The sequence below is a fragment of the Rhineura floridana genome, chromosome 17 (genome assembly GCF_030035675.1).
Source record: "Rhineura floridana isolate rRhiFlo1 chromosome 17, rRhiFlo1.hap2, whole genome shotgun sequence".
NCBI lineage: Eukaryota > Metazoa > Chordata > Lepidosauria > Squamata > Rhineuridae > Rhineura > Rhineura floridana.
The window spans coordinates 7,093,507-7,111,889 of record NC_084496.1 but is presented as its reverse complement, the minus strand read 5'-3'; the positions used below and the strand labels follow the sequence as shown (position 1 = coordinate 7,111,889).

Genomic DNA, 18,383 nt, shown 5'->3' with positions numbered 1-18,383 from the left:
TCCCCTATCCCTACCCCAGCCCAGCTCTTTGCCTTCCTAGACTTACCGCCCCCCCCACCATCTTTATGTCAGTAAAAGACAACTATGAGCCAAACAGGAGAGGCTGCCAAAACAGAATGTTTTTTTTTCTCTTCCATTGCTTATGCGTGGGAACCAAATATTTGGTTCCTTCTTGGAATCAGAATCACTCTCTCTCATGGACACACATACAAGCACGCTGCCTGAAATCTAGACAATCGACCAATCAGGATCACAACCTCTAATGTTTGTAACATTCTCTCAAGGGGCATAATCTCTCTCTCTCTCTCTCTCTGTCTCTCTCTGTCTATCTAACAAACCTTGATAAGGAAACATATGGATGTTCTCATCCCTGTCTCTTTGTGTATTTGAATTCTATGGGAGGCTGGTTATTTATAAATACTGCCGTTCTGCTGACTTGATGGAATGTTAATACACTAGGGAAGGGTGTCCTGATAAATCAGCCAGGAGGTGCTAGCTAAAACCGCAGGGAACTGAGGTTGGAATCCCAGTTTTTCTCCCAGGGGAGGCTGGTCCATGAGGACTAGTGGGGCACTGCTCCACCAACCTCAGTCTGCCCTCAGCCAGCTCTCACTTGCCTACTTCCTTGCTAAAACCGCTCCAAGGGATGGCATTGTCCGTCAGCTTCCTCCTCTTCAATCTCAGTGTTACTGTTGTCAAACTCAGCAGGGAAGAGGATGGGGACAAAACTAGAATTAGTTGGTGTTGCCTCTTATTGGCTGTGACTGAACCTACAGTCATGCTCTCTGCCTTCCGTCCCACCAGCCCCAATGGGCACCAGTCACAACTACTGGTGGATCCTCATTTGGCTTTGAAACACAGGCAGTGTAATCCTGTGTCTGTTTACTTGGAAACAAGTCCCTCTTTGTTCAAATGTGCGTAACAGAGGTGGGCAACCTTTTTGTTTCTATCAAGGGCCACTTTCCCTCCAAGGTAGCCTGCCAAGGGCTGCATGCCAGGAGTGGGCAGAGCCAGAGCAGGTGATGGGACTTTTCAGTCTGGAAAAAAAAGGTGAATAAAAAGGGACATGATAGAGATGTAGAAAATTACGCATGGTGTGGAGAAAGCGGATAGAAAGACATTTTCTCCTTCTTGCGTGATATATGAAACCAATGGGGTCATCCGGTCAAACTGAAAGTTGGGCGATTCAGGACAAAAGAAACTACTTCACAGAGCAGATAGTTAAGCTATGGAACTCAGTCCTACAGGAGGCAGTGATGGCCACCAACCTGGACGGCTTTAGAAAAGGGTTAGACCAATTCATGGAGGAGAAGGCCATCGAAGGCTACTAGCCACAATGGCTGTCTACTAATGCTGTTGCGCTCATTTCTGGCTTGTGGCCTCCCCGTAGGCATCTGGCTGGCCACAATAAGAACAGGAGGTTGGACAAGATGAGCCTTTGGTCTGCTCCAAGAGGGGTCTTAGGAAGCTACTAAACTGCAGTGTCCCCCCAAGTTTCATTCATATGTGTATATATCGCAGGTAAGGAACCTGTGGCCCTCTGGACGTTGCTGGACTCCAACTCAGCCCCAGCCAGCATTGGCAAGGGATGATGGGAGTTGTAGGCCAACAAACATCTGGAGAGCTACAGGCTCCCCAACCCTAATATATATCATACAGACACATCTCTTTAACCTGACCTTTGACCCCCTGAGATGTGTCCTTTCAGGAGCCACCCTATTCTCGTGACTGTGATTTGTTTTAACTGTTTTTAATACTGAATTTTAAATTGTTGTAACCTGCCCTGGGACCTGCTGGTGAAGGGCAGGTAAATAACAACAACAACAACAATAAAGAGTGAGGCTAAGGTTATATCCGCACTATACATTTAAAACACATTTAAAGTGCATGGCTTCCCCCAAAGAATTCTGGGACATGTAGTTTGTTAAGGGTGCTGGGAATCGTAGTTCTTTGACAGATTGAGATGAGGTTTTGTTTTTCATATGCTGCCAAACCTTCACGTGGCTCTGTGGGGGTGGTATTGCTATTGTTTTGTAATTATTTCTTGTTATGTTTTTATAGTCTATTTTATTTGTTTTGTTTTAAACATTGTGTAAGTCACTTGGGGACCTTTGGGTGTCAAGAGACTAATAAATAATAATCATAATAACGTGAGGAGTAAGCTACAGTTACCGGGATTCTTTGGGGGAAGTCATGTGCTTCAAATGGTGTGTTGAAGGTGCTTTAAATTGATGGTGTGGATGTGACCATATTTATACACAGTCATAAAGAATGGTGCTGTTGCAGGGGTATCCCAAGGCTGAGGACTCGTGAGAACCCATGACAAAGGGCGATACTAATGTCAACAATCTGAAAGCTGGGCATATCCAAATCAGTCAGCCATGGCGGCTTCTCCAATTTTATGGCCCTTGCTGGCAGGTGCAGCCAATTAGCCTAACAGCAAGCAGAAAACCAGAGGGAACTAAAAGCAGGGGGGAAATACAGAGGGAAAAGGGGGGGCTGGGAAGGAGAGCGAAGCTGGGAGATGCAGGCATGGAAAGATGGGAACATTCTTCACATTTTATAGTGAGTGGGACTGCTCCTCACTCTCTAGACTCTCACTCCATTTGCATGTTCAGCACAACTCCTGAAAGAGCGTACAACTCTTGAAGAGCCTGCTTTTCCCAGGTTTCCCAAATGCAGGCAGAGATCTACACAAATACCATTTGTATTATAAGTATGCAGGCTGCTTCAGAAGGCTCACCGAATGTGCTTAGAGGTCAAGCCAAAGACATGATCCAGCTCCGTCCTCAACCAGTCATTCATCGTAAGAAGTGGGGAATCCTAAGAAAGAAGGGTGGCAACTCATTAGGAAAAAAGAAAAACCTGTCCTGGTTAGGGATGGGCAAATCTGTCAATATCAGTTTCTTATTTTTCCAGTCTTAAATTCACAATCTCCACATTTCCACCTCAGCTTGTTATTAAAAAAAAAGTCTGTGTGAAAATTTGTCAGCATCTTAGTGTAAATTCCTCCTCACGTACACATGTTTTTATGCAACGTTGCCTAATATTCAAATTTTTGCAAAGCAATGTCCACTAAAACAATACATTTCTGTAGGTTATTTTCGCTAAAACATGCACCTTTGCTTTGCTAGGCTGAAACTGACAAGACTGTGTGTTTGCTTTGCATTAAAGAGATCTCTTGCTTTCTCCCAAGACTGGGGAGGGAAGGATCCAATACTATTCAGAGGAGGAGAAGGAGGGAGAGGGGAGTGGGGTGGATGTTGGGTAGGCCCCCTTTAAAGCCCTTGTTGAAGCTGTCCTCACCATCTATAAGTGGGAGTAGGAAACAATCCCTATTCTTTCCATGTTATTCCTAACTTTGGTACCAAAGTTTTTTTTAAAGAAGTAATGTCCAGGAACGCATCTACTTTGTCAACTGAGATATTACTGTAAGCCTCTTCGTTTCCCCCCAAGTAAATAAAGAGCCCCTTCCCTCTCTGCTGCCCTTATTAGAGGGCGAGGTTTCAAAGAATTTGTTTCTTCCTTTTCAACAATTTGCACTTGGTCACTGGGGAATGCTTGGGTTTCTTTTTCTGATGGTTCTCTTGCTGAGAATTATTTATTTCTTTGTTATTATTATTAATTAAATTTATATCCCTTCCTTCCTCCTAGAAGGAGCCTGGGGCGGCAAACAAACACACTCAAAACACTCTAAAATTGTAAAAATAAAAGATGTTTGAAACATATTAAAACAAAACATCTTTAAAGAAAACATCTTTAAAACCATCTTCAAAAGCGGTTTCCAAAACAGATGCAAACTGGGATAAAGTCCCTACTTTAAAGGCTTGTTGAAAGAGAAAGGTCTTCAGTAGGCACCGAAAAGATAACAGAGATGGTGGCTGTCTAATATTTAAGGGGAGGGAATCCCAAAGAGTAAGTGCCAGAATGTGAATCAAGCTAGAGTTGCCACCTTTTAGTCTGGCAGGGCTCCTATGCCTTTAACAAGTTGCATGACAGGCTGAAAGAAGGGGTGGGGAAGGAATTCAATTTAGTTCACATTTAAAGGCGAACCTACCAAATTTGCATTTCCTGAATAGGGATGGCCAAGGATTTAAATTCAGTTCTCATTTCAAGCCATATTTATCAAATCCACAAGTTCTGAAACAATATGAGAATTGAAATGTGGCCGTCCGAATTTGGCAATGCAGTTTGCCAGTCAAACAGTGATTGCAAAAATGCACATGTAGGGGAAAGTATGCATTAACATGAATATATGAGTGAACATAACATGCAAACATGCATTATATGATGAGAAATGGCTTGCAAAAATGTGTACACGAGTTAAAACTCCCTACAAAAAAAGAGTTCATTAGGAGAAATTTGCCCTAAAACTCAGGAGAATTTTCATGAGGCTTTTTAAATAAAAAATTCACAAAATTGCTGCAGAAATGTGGAGATCTGAATTTAAGATTGGAAAAATGAGAAACCGAGATAACTGAATGTGGCAGATTTTTCCATCCCTATTCCTGAATCAATGTGAGAACTGAAACACAGCCATCCTTTGAAATGGGCACTTCTCCAAAATTTGCAACGCAGTTCTGCAGCCAAATAATGTGTACAAAAATGCTAGGAAAAGCTTTACCTGTTTCATTTCTGCCTGTTCTGCTGCTGTTTAAACGTACAAGAGGCCCACCAGGGCCAAGTTAGGGGGGCAGTCCGTGGCAAACTAAGAATGCAGCTTAGGCCACAAGGGTGATGCACTTGTTATTTAACAAAGCAGGTGGATCTGGGAGCAGGAGGCATCCTCTGGAAATGGTTCTGTGCTAATGAGAGAGGTTTTAATCGGAAGCCTTCACAAAAGGCTGATTCTCTCCCCCCCCCCCTTCAAATCTCAGGTCCTTTTCTCAGAGGCTGTAAAGTAGCAGTGAATGTAAAGAATTTGTCGCTATGCACGGGTAAGTTCTGTCTTCCCCAGCTGTCAGAGGCTCAGCCAACCACTGGAAAAGCTGTGGGGGCCCAAACAGATGCATGGGGAAGGGGGGACAGTAGGGGGTGTGGACATGAAGGCATGGCAAGCTCTGCCAAGAGGAGATGGTTCCGGCAAAATAGCTGTAGTGCCGCCTAATCCTGGGCATGTTTACTCAGAAGTTTAAATCCTCCAGTTTGGAAAACAAGGCACTAGTACACTGCTGTTGCTTTTCTTCTGATGCTACTGCTCAAGTCAAAATGAACCTTTCACTGGGGTTGGAGGAGAAATTCAATTCAGTTCATATCTGAAGGCGAACCTTCCTAATTATTATTTTATTATTATTATTTATTACATTTGTATAGTGCCCCATAGCTGAAGCTCTCTGGGCAGTTTACAACAATTAAAAACATTAAAAACAAATATACAAATATACAAATTTAAAAACACTTAAAAGAAAATTAAAAGCACATGCTAAAATGCCTGGGAGAAGAGGAAAGTCTTGACCTGGTGCTAAAAAGATAACAGTGTTGGTGCCAGGCACACCTCATCAAGCAGACCATTCCATAATTTGGAGGCCACCACTGAGAAGGCCCTCTCCCTTGTTGCCATCCTCCCAGTTTCCCTCGGAGTAGGCACCCGGAGGAGGGCCTTAGATGTTGAGCATTGTGTATGGGTGGGTTCGTGGCAGGAGAGGCAGTGTGGCAGGTGGAGAGGCAGGTGTGGCAGGTGGAGTGAGTGGTGGACAGGCAAGGGGGACCGTAGCATTCATGCTGCAGTTCACAGCACCACCTGTCTGTGGCATAGTGAACTGCAGTGTGATGCTTACATTTTTATTATATGTATAGATATGTTTAAATTAGGATTGATGGAATATTCTTATTGTTAATGTCAGCTGGCAAAGTTTTTATTTTCATCCTCCTATTTCTTTCTGTTATATTTGCAAATAATTTTAATTAAAAATATTCTATTCTATTCTTTTATAACATCTGCGTAATATAATATATAAGAAAGGCAACAATATTCTATTATATTCTTGAAATTGCCCACTGTCACAATATTAATCTTTTGCTGTACTTGTAATATACATTATTATTAATATATGTAATTATTATTTTCCTAAAATTGATGTGAAAGATGTCCAAACTGATCCAGGATCTGTGCAAAGATTCAAAACAGGGTTTCAAAAAGTTGTCGGTACTGACTCCCTGAGGTCAATGGAAGTGTGCACAGGGTGAATAAAGACCTGTGGGGTCAAAAGTGGTTCAAAAAGTGTCCTGGGGTGGAAAAAGAAGTTTACAAGATATTGAATAAAAAAATTAATTAGAAACGTTGAGCCTCAGAAATAAGGCATGTACAGAGTGCACCTCCCTTGTCAGTGAGGAACCTCTGTATTTCATAAGCGGATTCCACTATACAACAGCATTTCTTCTTTACATTTTACGATCCCTAGTAACAGTGCTTAATGATTTAATAAAGGTTGGTTATATCTTGCTATGTCTTGGCTTCATTGCTTTCACATTCCAAAGAATTTGGGTTGGGGTCGACTACCACTGTCTAAGCCCATCAAAAGGGTCAAGGAACCCAGACGTTTGGGAAAGCCTGATGGAAAAGATCCAGGTCTCGCCTAAAGGCTGACTTCGTTGACTCGACAACACTAAGCCAACCAACCACCTCCAAATCCGCTGTACCCTATTTTTCCTCTAGCAAACGTCGGTGGGTGTATTAACCTATGCCCTTGAAACACCTGCCATTCTGTCTTGTATTGTACGGGAGGCCTCGTCCCAATTTTCTTGTTCAGTGCATGGCTGGGAAGGATTACTTCACAACCAAAGTTTGCCGAGTTCAAGGGCCGGGGCCCTCAGGGACGCCTGAGAGCAATGTTTTGCCATTCGCTCTGCCTGCCCGCTCGACGACGTGGCAGCCCTCCGGAATTCCCCAGCTGCTATTTCATTTCAGATAAGCCCTTCACAGCACTGCTGTCCCGTCCAGTTCCCTCCTCCATCCTCCTCTTCTGCATCCACAATAGAGAAGAGCGGGAATCATCAGCACCGCCAAAGGCTTATTCTCCAACCTCATAGGCCTCGAGCCCCTTTTCACTGGCGGCTGGGGGGGAAGGAGGTCGCATTAAAGACTCTGCTCTCTCCGCTTCACCTTTGTGATTCTCCTCCTTTGTAATCGAGCGATTCACGAATTCGGCCCTTTTATCTCTCTGGAAAAAAAAGGGGGGGGGAAGGGAGAAGAAGGAAGAAAAATGGGGGGTGGATTGCAAGAGGAAAGTGAAAGGCCACAATGAAGAGGGAAAATGGCGGGAAACGTCTCCTCAGACGTCCCATTGTGCGCCTTTGCCCGTGTTACAAGGGTAAACACACTAATCATGTGTGAGAAGGAGCCCTTGGGCCTCTGTGGGGAATTCATGGACAAGCTGCGCATTCTTCACTGATGTGCTTTTTTCTTTTTTTTCCCAGAGCATTTGGAGGGGGGGGGAGGTTGGAAGAAAATCACCCTCCCGATTCCCCCGAGAGCTCTTGAGTGCAGAAAAGAGTTTGGCCTATTGAGGGAGTCGGGCTTTTCATGATGTGCGCCGGGAGTGACCTTGTTGGGGAATGGAGCGGGGTGGGGAGGAGAGACACGCACCCACAGGATTTCTTTACAGCTTTCTGGGATGCAAGGAAGGAACATGAGTCTGGCGATGCTCTTGCCGCCTTCCATGCACATGGATGGGCTGTACGTGCCCATTGAGCTCAGGCTGGCCCACTGCTCCAAGTCAGCATTTTCCACACTGACTGGCAGCAGCTCTCCAGACTTTCAGAGAGATGCCCCCCCCTGCACCGAGCCCAATGTGGAAATGCCCGGGATTGAAATTGGGACATTTTGCATACAAAGTAGATGTTCCACCACTGGGCTGTGGCCCTTTTTGTGAGAACGTGGCTTGTATTTTGGTTTTGGCCTCACTCATTTTGGACTTTGGCCCCACCCACCACCACCTGGCCACTTTCGCCAGAAGGAAATGTTGCCCCCATGGAGATGCAAATTGGTCACGAGTTCTCATTTTCCAGGTTTCAGCCTCCCTCGGGATCTAGATCTCTTGGTGAGAGAAATGCACACACATGAACACCAAGGTACCACAGATTGCACCTTCTGCCATTTCACATGCAGTCATCCTTGAGGTTCATTTTGTAACTTCAAAAGGACAAAATGGCATCTGCTACAAGCTCTCCACCACCCACCACCCCTCCCTGAGCTGGATTCCTCCATCCAGAAGACTTCCACTCTTGGTTCTCCTTGAGTGGCTGAGGTTAAAGAGACAATGTGTATGCCTTTGAGCACTGAACTCACCATTCTGGCCTTTTGTGTAGTCAGCGGAGTGACTCCACAATGGCGCCGGAGATGTGCGTTATGTGCAGATGTCCTAGAGCAGTGTCCTTCAATCTGAGGTCCCCAGGTATTGTTGGGATAACCCTGATGGCGATGCTATACCTCCACTCTCGGAAGCAGTGTGCTTCTGAATACCAATTGCTAGAAAGCATGAGAGAGGAGAGTTGTTGTTCTGTTTGGGTCCTGCTGGTGGGCTTCCCATAGGCATCTGGTTGGCCACTGTGAGAACAGGATGCTGGTTTGATAGGCCCCTGGCTGGATGCAGCAGACAGGCTTTCCTTATGTTCTTATAGACCACAACTCCCATCATTCCCAGCCAGCCAACAGTAACTTGTGAAGGCTGTAACTTCTGGCAGGTTCTTTTCTTGTATTGGAAGACTTATTACAGTTGTCACTAATTGATGTTTGTCGTTAATTGAGATGCTTTAATTGATTGTTTGTTTTATTATAACTTTAAATATTATGATGTTCATGTGATCAAACTGAGTTATATTTTTGATTGTTATTTTCAAATGACTTCGTATTTGATTGTAACTGATGTAGTGACTTGTATTTCTGTTTTGTTGTAAGCTGCTTTGAGCATATTTTTATGGAAAAGCAGTATACAAACTTAAACAACAACAACAACAATAATGGTCAGGGATGATGGGAGTTGTAGTCCAGTGACATCCGGAGACCAAAGGTTGAAGAACACTGCTTTAGGACATTTGCACATAATGCACATGTCTTGGGAAGGGGCACAGCTCAGTCGTAGAGCTTTGCATGCAGAAGGTCCCAGTTTTAATCCCCAGGCCTCTTCAGGGACGGGAGAGACTCCTGCCTGAAATCCCAGAGAGCCGCTGCCAGTCAGTGTAGACAACTCTGGTCTGATTCAGTATAAAGCAATTTCCTAGGCTCCTACTGTGGGAAGACCATGCATCATACGCATGCCCAACCCAGCCCGGAGGTGCTTCGCACCAGCGCCATTAAATGTAAGGGGGAATGGAAATGACAATGAGGGGAGGGGAGGGGAGGGACGTTGCCACATACAAAACCAAACCTTATTTATGCAAACTGATCATCCATCGAGCTTCACATTGAGGCTTTCCTCCCGCTCGCATTGTGACAACAGTGGACAACGCTGTTTTTTATCCTGCTCGCTGAGGAAATATCAATCCGGATGTGCTTCTCGAGGGGCACGTTTTCTTTTTGATACTGGCTTGTGCTGAATTCTGTGCCAAGGCGACAAGGTTCATGGGGATCTCTGTGGGAAATAATTAATCCCGTGCATTGGAGTTACGGCAGGGGCCCAGGAGGAGCCCTTGACAGAGCTGTCGATAAATGGCCTGCCGCCACATTGGTTCAAGCCTCTGCTGGGGTAGAAAGACACATTTTACTGGAAACACATGTTAATGTTAATATGAATGTGAGGCAGGTCAGATTTGTAGGGGGGAATTGGCAGGCTAAATAGAATGTGCTCAGCTGGCCTCAGAGCCCAGCTGGATGAAAACCAGTTAGAAAAGGTTAAGAACTCACCTACCGATTCTCCTGTAAATGCCTGGTGTTGCCTCCACATTGACATTACAAAGCAAGCCCAGGATTTGGAAGTCCACGTTACATAGTTATGCCTTTAAAGAACGTGCAGGCATTGGTAGAGGGGGAGAGTTGGCTCAAAGTATACATGCCATAGATCAGTTGTCATCTGCACTCCTTCAAAATAACACACACCTATTTTTTCTTTTAAATAAAGCAGCCACCTAGGCTGCAATCTCAAATGGGACACTGGTGTGTGTGGGGGAGTGCATTTAACTCTTCCAGTTTTTTTGACCCCAAATCACCTGCCCTGTGGTGGAACTGTAGAGTGGCCAATGAATGTAAGCACTACCCCCCCCAAAAAAGGGGGGGGAATGCATCCCTTTAACAAAAGAGAAAAATGGGACATAGTTGCATAAAATTTGCACGTGCTAATGTATATGAATAGATTTAGACATTTATTTAGAAATCTAGAAAGCAATTTACTAATTGCTATAATTTAAACAGAAATCGAATACATCTCACCATAGTCGGGAAGACTGACCAGGTGTCAGCCTGCTGAACCAGTGCTAACTGTTGATGGGCAGGTTCAGGCCTGTCATGCCAGACCCTCAGAGGCAGTGGAGGCTGGTGGCTCCGATGTGAACAGGGCAGGGAATCCACTCTGGGTTTTCGTCCAAACTTTCAAGGAGCTGTCCAAGGTACTTCTTCAATACCAGCAGCTGTGGTTAGGGTGTGGTTTAGGAAGCCAGAGTACATAAAGTCTCCTTCTTGAGCTGTCTTCTTGCTGGAAACATCAAAGGTCTCGGGGGTTTTGTTTCCTGAAGCCTTGCTCCTGGCTCTAGTTATTTCTCCTTGCCATGTTTACCATGTAGAATACCCTGTGATCTTGACCTTGGACCAGGCCTAGAAAGATCTGTCAATTTCGGTTCTCTCAATTTCTCAGTTTGCTATGTTAATTTCAGGTCTCTACATTTCTGCAGCAATCAGCCTGTTTTTTTTTTTAAATCCTTATGAAAATTCTCCACCATTTTAGTGCAAATTTCTCCAGATACACATTTTTGTAGGCAGTTCTGACAAAAGCACACATTTTTGCAAGCCATTTCTCATCACATCGTGCCTTCTTGCCTGTTATTTTCACTCATGTGTTCATTTTTATGCACACTTTCCCCAAATATATGCATTTTTATAAATATTGTTTAGTTGGCAAACTGCATCCCAAACTTCTAATAAATGCAAATTTCGAAGGATGGCCTTGTTTCAGTTCTCATATTGCTTTGGAAATTGCAAAATGGATAAATTCTGTTTGGAATGCGAACTGAATTGGAATTCTCACCCATCCTCACCTTGGACTGATTCTTGACCTTTGCTTCTCATTTGCCCTTGTGTTTGCCCTTGATTGGTTTGGATTGCATGCAACCAGAAACCTAGGCTGTGCTTGTAAGTACTCTGGCGAGAGGCTGATGTTGCTGGAAACTTAGCACCCGAGGGCACCCCCTGGAGTGTGACAAAGCCCCCCCTTATGATGCTTTATTTTTAAACTGGATTTGGGCTGGTCAACCCCTGGAACAGAAGATATCTCCAAACAGGATCCAGCTGGTGGGCTGAATCCTTGTCTCCTCCACACACCCTGTGGGCCAACGTGACATCAAGGGACACATTTTCCACACCGTTTTAAATCAAGCTGTGCTGGCAAAGGCACAGGGCTTTGCAGGCCCTGGTGAAGGGTCTGCAAACCCCACGTTTGTGACATTAAACATTGGGCAGGTAGGTGTGGCTCAGCTGAAATGGCCTGATGGGCCAAATGGGGAGGTTGTTGTGCTCTGTGGTCTGGCAAGACAGGGCCCAACCAGATGAAAAGCATGGTAGGACCAGGTTCAGGCTGGGCTCTAGTGAACACAGAGCTCTGAAGCTACTCCAGCAAAGAACAAGTTGAAACTGAGCCCTTATATAGTAGTAGCAGCAGGCACAGCCTGTGCTGTAAGTGGTTGCTCTGCTTAAAGGGCCACCCTTGTCCAGTAACCTCCTACTGTGATGCATTGGAGCAGGGGAGCTCCTGGTCTTTTGCAGTGGAGTCCTTGGAGTCAGAGGATGGCAGTGCTACATTCTCAGGCTGGGTGGGGGAGTATCACCCCAGTAGATTCATCTGAGAGCGCTTACAGGGCCAGACCTGCATGCCTTTCCCCTTCTGCTTCCAGTGGCAGCTGGTCGCTCCATGGCAGTGGGGCAGTGGAATCTGCTCTGGGTGCTTCTGCACCTTGGACAGTGCCTTGAAAGTTCGGGCTAAAACCCAGAGCGGATTCTAGTGCCCCAGTGACATGGAGCCACCAGCCATCACTGTCTGCTTCAGAGTCTTCCCCTTCATCCCCTGAAGATGTTATCTGTTATCTTTTCGGCGCCTATCGAAGACTTTCCTCTTTCAACAAGCCTTTTCAGTTGAGACCTATCCCAGTCTGTGTCTGTGTTGGAATTGCTTTTTAATATGTTTTCTTAAAACCTTTCCCCCCCAAACAATATTTTTAACCCTTTTTATTTACGATGGTTTTAAAGCTTTTTAAAAAAATGTTTTTAAAGTTGTTTTGTTTTAATGTATTTTAAGGTCTGTTTTTATGATGTTTTAAAATGTTTTTAGTGCTTTTGTTTGCCACCCTGGGCTCCTGCTGGGAGGAAGGGCGGGATATAAATAAATAAATAAATAAATACATACATACATACATACATACATACATACATACATACATACATACATACATACATACATACGATGAGGAATCTGACTCCAGGGTCATGACAGAGGCCTGGTGGGCTGAAGGCTTCCCGTTGCTGAAAGGGAGGACTATTCTCTGTAAAGATGGACACATGGCCACCCCAAAATGGAATCGTTCTCTGACTTACCAATCGGTAGGGCTGTGCACAATTCTCCCCATCCTCACTGGGTGGACAGAACTCTAGGAAACCACCGCACCTCATGGTGTGATGGTTCATGTGAATGTGGTGTGCGCTTCTCTGCCTTTGGCATCTGCAGCCTACCTTGTGCTCCCTTTCCTTGGCTCTCCACCTCTGGCTTGGTTGGCCCTCGTTTGTTTTCTTTTTCCTTTCCTTTTTTTTTAAAAAAAAAAGAAAAGAAAAACAAGCCTTTTATATAGCACTGAAGTTCTGGCCGGCACCCAAACACTGCTCTGGAATGAGAGAGATGTGGGGAAGTGGGAGGAGAAGGTTGAATCTGACACAGGGCAGAGGCCAGTAGAAACGACAAAGAAGAGAGCAAAAAAAAAAAGACATTTGGGGGAAAAGGAGCATAAATGTTTCTCTTTGGCAGAAAAGGCTATCTGATTTGGCAAAAAAAAAAATCCTCGTTAAATCAAAACAAGATATTTCTTCTCCTGGGCTAGAAACTCCACCGGATGTGCACAGTATTAAATGCAATTATTTTAATGAGAGGAATGCATTAGAGAGGGGAAACGGAGCCAACTTTGCTGTTGTTTCATTAGCTGGTTTCTCTCTCCGCCTTTCCCTTGCGCTGCTTTCTGCTTCCCCTCCCCTCCATACCCAGGCCAGGCGCTCTCTGTGTTTCTAGCTCCACACAGGCTCTAGGGATGGAAGGGTCTGTCAGTTTCGCTTCTCTCTCTCTCATTTGACCAGTCTTCAGTTCTCCACATTTCTGTAGCAATTTGTAGCAAATTTCTCGTCCTGAAAACATTTTTGTATGCAGTGTTGACTAATGTACCTATCTTTTGCAATCAGTTTTACCTTATATAATGCATTTCTTATACATTCCTTTTCATGGGCACTGTTTCCTAATGTATGCATTCTTGTAAACGTTCTTTGGTTGGAGAACCACACTACAAAATTCAGAGAAGTGGCAACTTTGAAGGATGGTGTATTTCCATTCCAGTAGTGTAGTGGCAAATCCAGAAGTGCAGGGTCCCTTCACGACTGTCACAGCCACGCGCCCTTCTAAAACTATACAACCTTCTGAAATTAATCTGGCCAGGCTTGAACACTGCTTTCTGCTTCTCTACCACTGTCACCATTTGACTGTCATTTCTCACTGTCAGAGATATTTCTTGAGTTGCTGGATTCAGTGTCTATATGTTTATCTCCTGCTGCTACCAAACTGCTTGACGATATAGATGGGATGCTATCATCGGGACTCCCTGTCTCTCCTTCTGCAGTTGCAGAAGTCTCACTCTCCACAACTTGTCTTGGCTTTTTGAAGAAAGTTGCTTGCAATTGACACACACTGGGATTCTTCTCAGTGGCCAACACACTCCCCCTTCATGCTGATTGGCTCATAGGACATCGGGACCCTGCTGGGAGCTGGCTTTCCAAAATAGTAAAATGTTTAAGCCCCCCCCCCCGAGATCGTGTATGACTACACCTCATATTATGTGAATTGGATAGATTTGGCTTTAAATGCAAACTGAATCAATTACTCCTCCATTCCTATTTGTAACTGCAAAGCAGCAGCTTCTCTATGGTACTGTTGACAGTGGCACGAGTGCAGCAAGGCATGGTGAGGTCTAAAGAGACACTCTGGCCTGTAGTCTCCATGATGCACGATGACACCGCTCTGGCCCCCCTTGCTGTGTGAGCTAGGGATGGGCGAGAATTTTGATTCAGGTCGCATGTAAAGCTGAATCTGTTAAATTCACACTTTCTGAAACAATAGGAGAACCAAAACACAGCCATCCTTTGAAATTTGCACTTATTCAAATTCTGCGATGCAGTTCGTCAACCAAACAATATATAATATTGTAATGTATTTGTAATATATATATAATCCATCTATGAGAGGAAAGTGTGCATAAAAATGAATATGAGTGAAAACAGCATGGAAAATGGCATTCAATGATGAGAAATAGGTTGCAAAAATATGTACCTTGGTCAAAGCTCCCTACAAAGGAGAAATTCACACTAAAATGCTGGAGAATTTTCATGAGGATTGTTTGAAAATAAAAACCTGCAAATTGCTGCAGAAATATGGAGAACTGAATTTAAGACTGTAAAAAATGAGACACGGAGGGGCAGCTCTTTCCATTCCTAGTGTGAACCTGTGCAGAAGGTCTCACATAACCAAAATGGTCTTCGTTTGCTATACCACTGATCAAGGCTCCCTTCAAACTGTTAGTATTCTCTGGGAGGGATTCAAGCATATACCAGAGCATTTAAAGTACAAGGCTTTCCCCCCAAAGAATCCTGGGAACTGTAGTTTGCTAAGGATACTGAAGCTCTCTGAGAGGTAAGCCTAACTGTAGTTCTCAGGATTCTTTGAGAGGGAAGCCATGTGCTTTAAATGTATTTGTGCATTTAAAGAGGATGAAAATGCGCTGTTGCCCTTTTTGTTTTTAAAAGGGCTCTTTTTGCAAATTGGAAACTGATGGGGAAATGTCTTGAAAAGGATGGAATGAACAAATGTCTAATGGAAAGATGTGTGTGTGCATATATTAGCAGAAATTTGCACTAAAACGCTGATGCATTCTCATGAGGTTTTTTAGAAAAAAAATAATTCACACATTGATGTGGAACTCTGGACCACTTTAGTTTCAGATGCGAAAAAAGAAATGCAAAACTGAAAAACAGACCAATTTCCCCATCTTGGCCCCAATCTCTTCCCCATTCCCTCTTTTGCAGATCAGGCCCCTGGTGAGTGAGAAACTGACAGGTGCTTGAGGAGATCTGGGCTCTGCTGTGTGAACAATTAAAATCAGAGGTGGCCATTGGGACTGGCCAGGCGGAAGGCAGGGAGCCCATACAGGAGGCAGAGCAAGAGCCAGTGACAGGCAGAGCCAACTAACTCCAGGTTTGCCCCCATCTTCCTCCCTGCTGAGTTCTACAAGGACAAAGCTGACAAAGGAGGAGGAAGGTGACAGACAGGGCCACCCCGTGGACTGGCTGTAAGCAGGAAGGCAGGCAGGTGAGAGGCTGGCTGAGGGCAGAGAGAGGCTGGTGGGGCAGCACTCCTTGTGCTCTCATGGAGCAGCCTCCACTGAATAAAATTAAAACAGCAACAGCATTCCACAGCCCCAGCGGAGACAGAATCAGTGGGCTGAGGAAATGACTCACCAGGATGGAGGCAGGAAGCATTTCCTACTGTGTGAAAATGTGGGGGAAGCGGAGACCCCTTTGGTGAATGGTCCCACGAGCTACAAGCTCTTGTCTTTCTGGGATGTGAACTCTCTGGCTGGGTAGAAAGGAGCCTGGGGTGGGGGTGTCCATCCATGCCTCAGCCTTTGTGATGAGTCCCTCTAGCCATGCTCAGAGAGAGCCTTGAGGTGACAGCGAAGGGGAGAGCTGCAGAGAAAGGGGGGGCGAATTCATTTGGAGAGATAAAGGAGGGAGGGAATAAGAAGGATAAAGGGCGGGTGGGAAGCACCGAAGCCGGATCTCTTCTGTTTGGCTGGGAAAATCATGTTTAACAAGCCAGGACAATGAGGACTTGTGGTTTTGAGGCGCATGACAGAAATAAGGCCTGACAGCCTGCAGGGTGGGAGCTGCCGGGGCCTCCAGCTCTCTCTTGCCTCTCTTCCACCAAAGCTATTTCAACCATGCAGCCCCCCCCAACAGCCCCTGCACCTCCCTGTTGCCGTCTCACACAGACATCTTCCTCAGCTCCATGGCGACTCAAGCGGCAGCCTCCCAGTGAGGGAAAGAAGCAGAGCAAGAATTGCACCTCGACCCAAGGGATGTGCTGAAGGGGGAGATGTCCTTGAGCACTCGTGTAGTGCCAAATTCAGAAGTGCAGGGTCCCTTCACCATAGTCATGCCATCCCCCCTCGCAGCCACGCCCCCAGGATTCATTGTCTCTTCTGCAATTACACAACAGAAGATCTGTGTAACTTTCAAGTTGACAATGAGGACGTTGAACTCCTCAAGGATTATCAATACCGTGGCACAGTCATTAACCAAAAGGGAGATAATAGCAAGAAATCAGAAGAAGGCTAGGACTGGGGAGGGCAGCTATGAGAGAACTAGAAAAGGTCCTCAAATGCAGAGATGTACCACTGAACACTAAAGTCAAGATCATTCAGACCATGGTATTCCCAGTCTCTATGTATGGATGTGAGAGTTGGACAGTGAAAAAAGTGGATAAGAGAAAAATCAACTCATTTGAAATGTGGTGTTGGAGAACTCTGTGCATACCATGGACTGCGAAAAAGACAAATAATTGGGTGTTAGAACAAATTAAACCAGAAGTATCACTAGAAGCTAAAATGATAAAACTAAGGTTATCATACTTAGGACACATCATGAGAAGACATGATTCACTAGAAAAGACAATAATGCTGGGGAAAGCAGAAGGGAGTAGAAAAAGAAGAAGGCCAAACAAGAGATGGATTGATTCCATAAAGGAAGCCACAGAGCTGAACTTACAAGATCTGAACAGGGTGGTTCACGACAGATGCTACTGGAGGTTGCTGATTCATAGGGTCGCCATTAAGTCATAATCAACTTGAAGGCACATAACAACAACAACAACAAAGAACCAGAATAAAACTGCTGTGTGCATAGGCTTCCCTCCCACTCAATCTCTTTTTCTCTCTGGGGGCCAAACATTGCCCAAAAGGTTTTGATTTTAAGAATTCTGAATTGAAGCCAAGTGTGGGACTAGGATTTGGGAGACCAAGGAACTTGGCCATGAAGCTCACTTCCCGCTTACCCAAGGAGACTGTCAGCATGAAAGGGGAGGCGTGTGTTAGCTACTCAGTGATTGACTCTCCTCTCACTCTGGCTCCAATCAGCACCAAACGACAAGGAAGCATGTTGTCAGCCAAGTGAGAAGACTCTTCTCAGTGGCTAATGTGCTCCCCTTTCATGCTGATTGGCTGGTACATAGAGATCCTGCTGGGACCCTGCTCTTCAAAAGTAAGGGGTCTATGACCTCCCATGACCCTGGACAACTACATCCCTGTTATCCTGACTGCTGCAAAGACTTCACCGAGGTGTTGGTGGGAGCAGTGGAAATCCCTGGGGATTGGCCTTGGACTCAAAGCGTGCATTTGTGCGCGAGCATGCTTTGTTATCTGTGAGTTTCTTTCCAACAAACAGAGATGTGTGGAATTGTGGTGAATGTCAGCCTGGGGAGGCCCAGGTTTAAATACCTGCTCAGCTATGAAGCTCACGGTATGATACAACCAACCTTTCTTCCCAGAGACCTCTGAAAGTGTAGCTGTGTGGTGGAGAGAGGGGGCTCTCCTAGCCACTCTCAGCACCCTTAACAAACTACAGTTCCCAGGATTCTTTGAGAGAAGCCAGGACTGGTGAAAGTGGTATGATCCTGCTTTAAATGTGTTGTGTAGATGTGGCCTTGGCATAAATCTTTAGGTTACATCTAATCGGCCCCCATTGACTTTGTGGCTAACTTCATAACAGGTAACTTTAGTTGGACTGAGGCCAAAACGTTTTACGTGCACACCTAAAAATATGAAAGGTGTGAACTAGGGATGGAAAGATCTGTCAGTTTCGGTGGATTTCCAAGGACGTCTGTTTCGGTTCTCATATCGTTTTGGAAAGTGTGAATTTGATAAATTCTGCTTGAAATGCA

At 45.1% G+C, this 18,383-nt stretch overlaps 1 long non-coding RNA gene across 1 annotated transcript; it reads right to left on the bottom strand.

Annotated features, from left to right (window-relative positions):
• Window positions 1–5,273: 5,273 nt before the first annotated feature.
• Window positions 5,274–14,566, bottom strand: LOC133371626 (uncharacterized). The gene is made up of 3 exons (XR_009759355.1): window positions 10,364–14,566; window positions 9,366–9,569; window positions 5,274–7,160 (listed from the first exon to the last, which is right to left on the bottom strand). It is a non-coding gene; the product is annotated as an uncharacterized LOC133371626 (long non-coding RNA).
• Window positions 14,567–18,383: the final 3,817 nt, after the last annotated feature.